This window comes from Melospiza melodia, chromosome 20 (assembly GCF_035770615.1).
Source record: "Melospiza melodia melodia isolate bMelMel2 chromosome 20, bMelMel2.pri, whole genome shotgun sequence".
In the NCBI taxonomy this organism is placed as follows: Eukaryota; Metazoa; Chordata; class Aves; order Passeriformes; family Passerellidae; genus Melospiza; species Melospiza melodia.
The window spans coordinates 15277396-15285215 of record NC_086213.1 but is presented as its reverse complement, the minus strand read 5'-3'; the positions used below and the strand labels follow the sequence as shown (position 1 = coordinate 15285215).

Here is a 7820-nt window from a genome sequence, read left to right as displayed (position 1 = left end):
AATGAATATAATAGTGAAGAAAAAAGAAACCACTTTTTTTTTTTAATTTAAACTAACTTCTTCTATTATCTAGAACAAACACTTTTCCCAGGACTGTAACAACAACTTCTTCTCCTTCTTCTCCTTCTAAAATGTCCCTTCTCCTTCCCAAATTCCTTACAACTTCTGAGTTTACATCCAAGCAAAAAGCAAAATTCGTGCACTTGTGCGTTCGATGCTCCTGTCAGATTCTCTGTTTCTCTCCACATCTTCTTACACTTTCAGTCTTCACGCTTTCCTGCCGTGATGAGTTTGACGGAAGAATTGGTAAACGTTAAGAGAGGATTTCCCTGCCTCCCTCCCCAGAGCTGGTTTCCTTAGTGCATTTCACTCAATCCCAAGCCGGCAACGATGCACGCTCACCTCAAGCGTGCAAGGCTCACAGATGCTCGGCTAAATTCGGCTGTAATCGGCTAAACTCGGGCATTGTCATCTGCATTCGGCTGTACTCGCCTCTTCGGCGCGGCTCGGCTTCATTCGGCCGAACTCGGAGCCTCTCTGTGCACCCGCCGAGGCTCGACTCGCTTCGGCCGAACTCGGAGCCGCTCAGTGCGCTCGGCGAGGCGAGGCTCGCTTCGGCCGAACTCGGGGCCGCTCAGTGCGCTCGGCGCGGCTCGGCTCGCTTCGGCCGAACTCGGAGCAGCTCAGTGCGCTCGGCGCGGCTCGGCTTCATTCGGCCGAACTCGGAGCCGCTCTCTGCGCTCGGCGAGGCTCGGCTTCATTCGGCCGAACTCGGAGCCGCTCTCTGCGCTCGGCGCGGCTCGGCTCGCTTCGGCCGAACTCGGAGCCGCTCAGTGCGCTCGGTGCGGCTCGGCTCGCTTCGGCCGCACTCGGAGCCGCTCAGTGCGCTCGGCGCGGCTCGGCTTCATTCGGCCGAACTCGGAGCCGCTCTCTGCGCTCGGCGAGGCTCGGCTTCATTCGGCCGAACTCGGAGCCGCTCTCTGCGCTCGGCGCGGCCCGGCTCGCTTCGGCCCAACTCGGAGCCTCTCTGTACGTTCGGCGCGGCTCGGCTCGGCTCGGCTCCCTGACGGCGGGCAAGCGGCGCCGCCTCACGTTAAACTCGCCCGGCTCGGGGCTCTCCTGCTGCCGCGTCCCGCGGGCGGCCCGGCCATCCCACGGACACGATCGGGAGCGCGGCGTTGCACAGGAGCTCATTGGGCTGTGACCGCACTCGCGCTAATTAGCGCGCACGAGAGCAGCGGGCTCGGTTCGGCTGAGCTCGGCTCGGTTCAGGCAGCCTCGCAAGCCTGGCCTCGGTTCGCTCGAGGCCGTCAGACTCCGCCGGTCTCGCCTTGGTTCGGCTGAGCTCGTTCCATTAGGCCGGAGGAGGCGTCGTTCGCTCGTGTTTTTTACAAATATCTTTCCATATTGACTGTATATTTCTATATTTAGTTTTATACTTCTATAATACTTCCATTATTTCAAATAAAAACCCCGTCTCTAACCAAATAAATAAAAAAACCCCTTCTTTTAAAGGATATTGAAATATTTTTTATTTATACTTTGTATAATTATACATTCATATTTTAATTTATCGTTTCTTTGGATGTATTACATTAATAATGATATATTATATATATAAAATTTTAAAATAGATTTAAATTATTATTTAAATTATGTATAATATCTACTGCTACAACTAATTTTTTCTTATATTTTTAATTTTTATATTTATCTGTATGTATTTATTATATATTTCTAAACTTAGATTTCTACCTTTATATTATTTGTATTTATAATTTTTACTATCAAAACCCTGCCTATTGACCAATAAAGAAAACCCGCTTTATTTAAGTATTTTAAAAATATTTTCATGCTTATAATTGTCATATTTATATTTATAATTTGTTCATTATTAGATGAGAACACACCTGCTCCTGCACCCCAGTGGGGCTCCTTCTCCTTGGGACCTTGGGGTGCCCCAACGGCATCAGAGCCCCGAGTCTTCACCCCCTTCTCCTCTATTTAGAAACTACACTACAACTTTTTTCTGGAAACAAAGACATTACCTAAATCCTCTCCCCGTGTCCCAGACAGATGGATATTCAGTTATTAGTTGGCTGGGCAGCAGTTTCTTAAATATAATGATAAACAAGATGTGAACATTTTAGCTACAAGCAAATAGGCAAATCTGAACAAGGTACTGATGGCCAGCCACTCAAGTTATTTTGAAGGAATTTTTTAAACAATAAAATACTGATACCACAAAAATAAAGCAAAAAGCTAACTACTGGCTAAGAAAAAATTAACTTTTGACAGCAACAACATTCTAACCACACAGGCTTTTTCCCGATGTCATACCTTATAACTACCTCTCTTGGGAATTCTCATCACGTATCCCAAAAGGAATAAATACCTTAGAGCGTCCTAAAGCAAAAAGTAGCACACATGAGCTCCTCACACTCCCGGGAGGCCGGCACAGCGTGCACTGAGTCTGCAATGAATTCTGCTCAGTGAGGGTCTGCAAACAAAGGTTCAACTGATGAATTTAACTGATTTTAAAGGGAGGTTTTCTAAGCACTGAGGCACAACAAAGAACAAGAAACAACAATTCTTATAAAAATCTGCAAGTTTTATTTAGCATATATGCGACTGATTTCCACGCTGTTGCTTCTCACTTTGATTCGTCTGTAGGTTCAGGAAGATGACAATGCACACTCTGCCTTCCCTGAGCCCCCCATAGCAGCTGAGCGCTGCTCCGTGTGCTCAGATCATCAGGAACTGGATTACACGTGCCCGGATGGACTGGAACTGCTCTGCTGCAGATTCAGGAGATGATGGCAGAGAGGGGCTGGCCGAGGCGTTGTCCCAATTCCATTGCTGTGTGATGAGAAGCGGTTTGTTCCCAACAGCTGCAACAATCCCCAGCTACCTTCCGTGGTGAGTACCGATGGCACACAAATGGCAGCCTGAGGAAATCGTGTTCTGGGATCTAAGTGGGTGGGACAGGGTCTGATTTTTTGTTTTGTACTTGTATGATGATTAGTACGACAGGGCTCTGATGGATGACATGGCAACACAGAACTAAAAACTCCTCGATAGGATTACATCGACTTCTAGGAAAAGACAAAAGCTTAGGACCCTTCTGAAATCCACTTTTAATCCAAAGCACGGGGATTGTCAGCATGCTGCACCTTCCAGCTTTTCAAAGCAGCTTACCTCTGAAGACCAGGAAACATTGATTTCTACAGAAACAATGGGCAACTCCCGGGCTAATCTCAGCACTACTGTTTAACAGGGGACCTGCCAGCGTGCCAGTCCAGCTTCAAGTGTGCTTTACTTCAGTCTAACATCCACACAAAATTCTTCTCACACCTTCCAACCCTGACATCTTATTTTCCCCTAAAGCTTCTCTTCATTAGCAATTTCCAAGTAACATGGTATTTTTACAACATTCAAAAATGTCATGCTGGACTGTGCTAGAGAGCAATCTGCAAATATAAGCTGAGCAAAGTTTGAATTGCCTTGTCCAGAGAAAAAACCTACAAGTGAACACCTACACCTGCCTACAAAGAGCTAACAAGCCCCTGGCAGCTGCCAGCATCAAAGCACAGCAGATGTTTCTAATACAGGGTAAGGATAACAACATCACCTTCTGTTCTCTCCAGCTTCTTTTTCCCTGCAGTCATATTTTGCTTCTTATGGTTTTTTTAGTCTCTGTATCTTCTTGGACAGCACCGAGCCCGACGACAAGGATACGAGAGTCTTTCCCTGCCATAGGGAGAGAACCAGAAAACCAGTTAAAATAAGAACAGGGCAGTTTGAAATTCATACTTGCAACGAGAAGCAGCGCCTAACCAACAGAACAAAAGTAAACAAAGCACGACACCTCCCTGGGGACAGAAGACTCATAAACTCTCCAGGATTTACAATTCTAGCGACCAACCCCTTCAGGACAGCAGCCAAGTGTCCCATGGGGTGGTGCTGCACCAAAGAACCATCTGAGAGTGCCCAAAGAGTGAAATGCACAATATTTTGCAAAGACAAAAAATCTTGCAAAATAACAAAAATACAACAGATGTAAACAACAGGGCAAGAGCACAAGTGTTCACTTTAAGGGCTGGAACCATCCAGGTGAGCACCTGATAACTGGATCCTCACCAGAGTTTGAACCCTTCAGGACACAGAAGGGTTTTCCCCAGAAACTTCACAGACTGAGTTTTGATAGAAGCACGCTCACCGGATCCTCAGAAACGTCGCCCATTCTCCAGGTGTCTGGAGAGAACTGCAAATGGCTCTCACGTAGTTGGAGCTGGTTCTGTAAGGTCTCAGGGTGCATTTCACCAGATGCAACCAAATTGGGCCACTCCCAGTGGGACAGAAGGAACCCAAAGCTTGGGTAAGCAGAGCTGCAGCAAATACTGAGGAAACAAACATAACAGCGTAAAAAATAATAAACCATCTTTTTTTTTCTCTTGCTTTTGTTTTTTCTCTTATTCAGATCAGCATAGCAATTAAAGAGAAGGTGAAAAACTCACCATTACTGAACATTTCATCATCTGTAAGCTGAGCATCCTTAGCACAGAGGACTCCAAAGTTAAAATTCACCGATCCCTGGGAAATGAAACCAAATATCATATGGTAAACAATCAAACAGCAGACATAAAAATTTGTTTCCTCTAAGGACTTTCAGGTATGTATGTATCTTTGCATTACACATTAGAACATACACTTTATACCATCACCTAATACATAATAATTTACCTTTAAATTTTGATAGTATAGCATGAATTTTTAACTTAAACTGGTGATCTATTATTATTAAGTTGGTGCCTAAAGTTATTTCTGCTGTCACGTTCAAAAAAACATTAATTTTTTTTAACTGTAATGAGCAATTGATTTCAAAGTCATCACAAGCCCATCAAAATACAAAGCTGGGTTCACCGGATGGGTCTGTGAGCTAGAAGAAGTTAGGCTTGTACTTCCCTCTTGTTCTTCCAGAACCAATAAATCCTGTCAACAAAACCAGGATCTTTAGCCCGCTGCTGTGAAAGATTCTACAAGGCTGATGGTTTGATTTGTGTTTAGAAGTTTTGATTTGAAATGGCCAGTCCAGTGGATAAAGACAGTTTAAGTAGTATTACATTACTATTATTATTATGTCTATTATTATTTTTGCTAGTACTACTACTATTATTATCACCTGCTACTGGAAGAAACAAACCAGTAGTACCTATACTTAATTACTTTTATTTCCAGGAAATAATAAAGAAAAAGAACCAAACCAAAAAAAGTCACTTCCTACCTTTTATATCAAGGGATGAAACATTTCTCTTGGGCTCTTCTCCAATTTATCAAGACTCATAGCACTGAAAGGCAAACAAAACAGTGCTTTATAGAAGGTCAAGTGCACGTTTCAAGGCTGAACCACCAACTGATTGCAGTGACAGCAGTTACAAAATGAATCCTTCCAAGGGCCTCTCTTAAATGGAATGTTCTGTGGAACTGCCATTTCTTTCCCAAAACACTAACTTCCAACACTTCCTAAACTTATTTTGCATTTTAAAAATAGAAATTAGTAAGACTCTGTGTGGAGGTCAGGTTTATTTCCTTCTAACGCACAGAGCTCTGTTCCATCACCCTTCACTTTGGCTCTACACAGAATCATGGTGAGCTTTTTAGGAGGGCTCAATAATCAATTCTATTTCTCTCTTTTCGTAGTTCTCTCTCTTCTTCAATAATTCAAGGCAAGTCAAATGAAAAATGACAAGTTCAGCATCAGAGTCACACTTTTTCCCTTTCTCTGGTCAAGAACAGGCTCTAAATCCACTTATTGCTGCCTTCAACGATTCAGACTTGCAAAACCATTCTTACATGTTTTACAGGTTTATCATAAAACCCACAGAACGCAAGCTCTGAATTACAGGAAAAGGTACACAGGCAAATATCTAAAGGGATCACTTAATTTTAAATACATACCTTGATAGAGAGCGCACTGAGAACCTTTCCGTGGGACTCTAAGGGACGCATGCTTTCTGAGCACCCTGTAAACAAGAAAAGCTACGATATGCTACAGGACATCCCCACTTTTTCCACATATTCAAATAGGATTTTTAATAAAAACAGTTCAGTTACAAAAGAAGGAAGAAAGCCAAGCTAATTTTACTCAGCTGTATTTACTGCCGATTTAGAGAAAAATGCCGGGCCGCGTCGCCCGTTGCGTCACACGCCGCGCCGGCAGCAGTGCCTGCCGGGAGTTGCAGTCTCGGGCTGACAGCCACGGCTCCGTCCCCCGCCACCGGGAGTTGCAGTCCCTCCCGGGCATCAAACGGATCCTTCGCCCCAGGGCAGGGAAGGACCTGAGGCAGCACCGCTCCTCCCGAATGCCCTCTCTTTTTCCCTCCAACTCTTTTTCTTTTTTTAACTCTGTTTTTCACCCCTTTCCCTTCCCTTCCCTTTTGCTCTCCTGCTTTCTTTCCTTTCCTTTTTTTTTTCCCCCCTTTTTTTTCCCTTTCCCTTTCTTTTTCTTGTATTTCTAATCTTGGTTTTCCTTTCTAGCTTTAGAATAAAAAAGCAGCAGTAGTAACTTTCAGGCTACCTGGGAGTAAAAAAAATCCCAAAACTATAATGATTGAAAGAAAACTATTTATTCCCTGGGAGCCTGAAATTTTCTACTGCTGCACATGACACAGAGCTTTTTATTCCTTCTTATATATAGTTGATATTTTATACTCACTTTATACACCGCCCCCTGCCGTCTGCACCGGCGCTGTGCAGGCAGAGCGCTGCGGCGTCGTTCGGTTCTGTTTAAATAAACTCGGCTAAATTAGGCTTGGTTCGGCTTAGGTCTAAAATCGTTTCGGTTTGGCTTTTCGTCTAAATTCGGCTTTTCCGGCTCTTCGGCAGAACTCGGCCCGGTTGGGCTAAAGTCGGTCATATTCGGCTCTTTGCCTAAATGCAGCCAATGTCGGCTACACTCGGTACCGGTTACACTCGGCTATCATCGGCTCTTCGTCTCAAGTCGGCCGTGTTCGGCTACAGTCGGTTCTTCGGCTCAACTCGGCTATTTTCGGCTGCACTGGGCTCTTCGGTTAAACTCGGCTGTTGTCGGCTAAACTTGTCTCTTCGGCTCAACTCGGCTATTTTCGGCTGCACTGGGCTCTTCGGTTAAACTCGGCTGTTGTCGGCTAAACTTGTCTCTTCGGCTCAACTCGGCTATTTTCGGCTGCACTGGGCTCTTCGGTTAAACTCGGCTGTTGTCGGCTAAACTTGTCTCTTCGGCTCAACTCGGCTATTTTCGGCTGCACTGGGCTCTTCGGTTAAACTCGGCTGTTTCCGGCCACACTCGGCTCTTCGGGGAAACTCGGCTATTTCCGGCCACACTCGGCTCTTCGCCTCTTCGGAACAATTCGGCCCGGCTCGGCTCCCTCGGGGCGGGAAGGCGGCCGTGAGAGGACCCCGGCACAGCGAGGCGTTTACCCAGATGCCTGTCACAAACCCGCCGAAATACGCCCGCCTGCGGCGCCGCTGAGACCACAGCATGTGTCGGGTACACTTGGAACGCCACAGAAAATACCACCGGGGCCGCGCCGGGGTCGGTATTCCATGCAGGCAGTCCAGTTACACCCACCCCGGTCCTCCACTTCCCCGCCCTTTTCGCCGCCATGCTGAGAAGGTCAATTAAAAGTCCGCGACGCGCCACTCCCAAGGTGGCGGCCTCTCGCTGCAGGGCTGCAGTACCGCGCTCTGCCCACAAGATGGCAGCAGTGCCGCCCGCCCCGGCCGGGGGCGCAGCGCGCCTCGGGGCTGCGGGCAGCGAAGGCGGCAAAAAAGAACAGGGG

The 7820-nt window shown here is 46.3% G+C and overlaps 1 long non-coding RNA gene across 7 annotated transcripts; it reads right to left on the bottom strand.

Annotated features, from left to right (window-relative positions):
- Positions 1-2590: 2590 nt before the first annotated feature.
- LOC134427444 (uncharacterized) lies at positions 2591-7599 on the bottom strand. 7 transcript variants are annotated; one of them, XR_010030164.1, is made up of 6 exons: positions 6716-7599; positions 5959-6039; positions 5285-5348; positions 4518-4593; positions 4220-4400; positions 2591-3750 (listed from the first exon to the last, which is right to left on the bottom strand). It is a non-coding gene; the product is annotated as an uncharacterized LOC134427444 (long non-coding RNA). The 7 variants fall into 7 exon arrangements; XR_010030162.1 differs by having other exon boundaries at positions 5959-6023; positions 6716-7486; XR_010030160.1 differs by lacking the exon at positions 6716-7599 and having other exon boundaries at positions 2591-2971; positions 3632-3750; positions 5959-6207.
- Between the last annotated feature and the right edge of the window lie 221 nt (positions 7600-7820).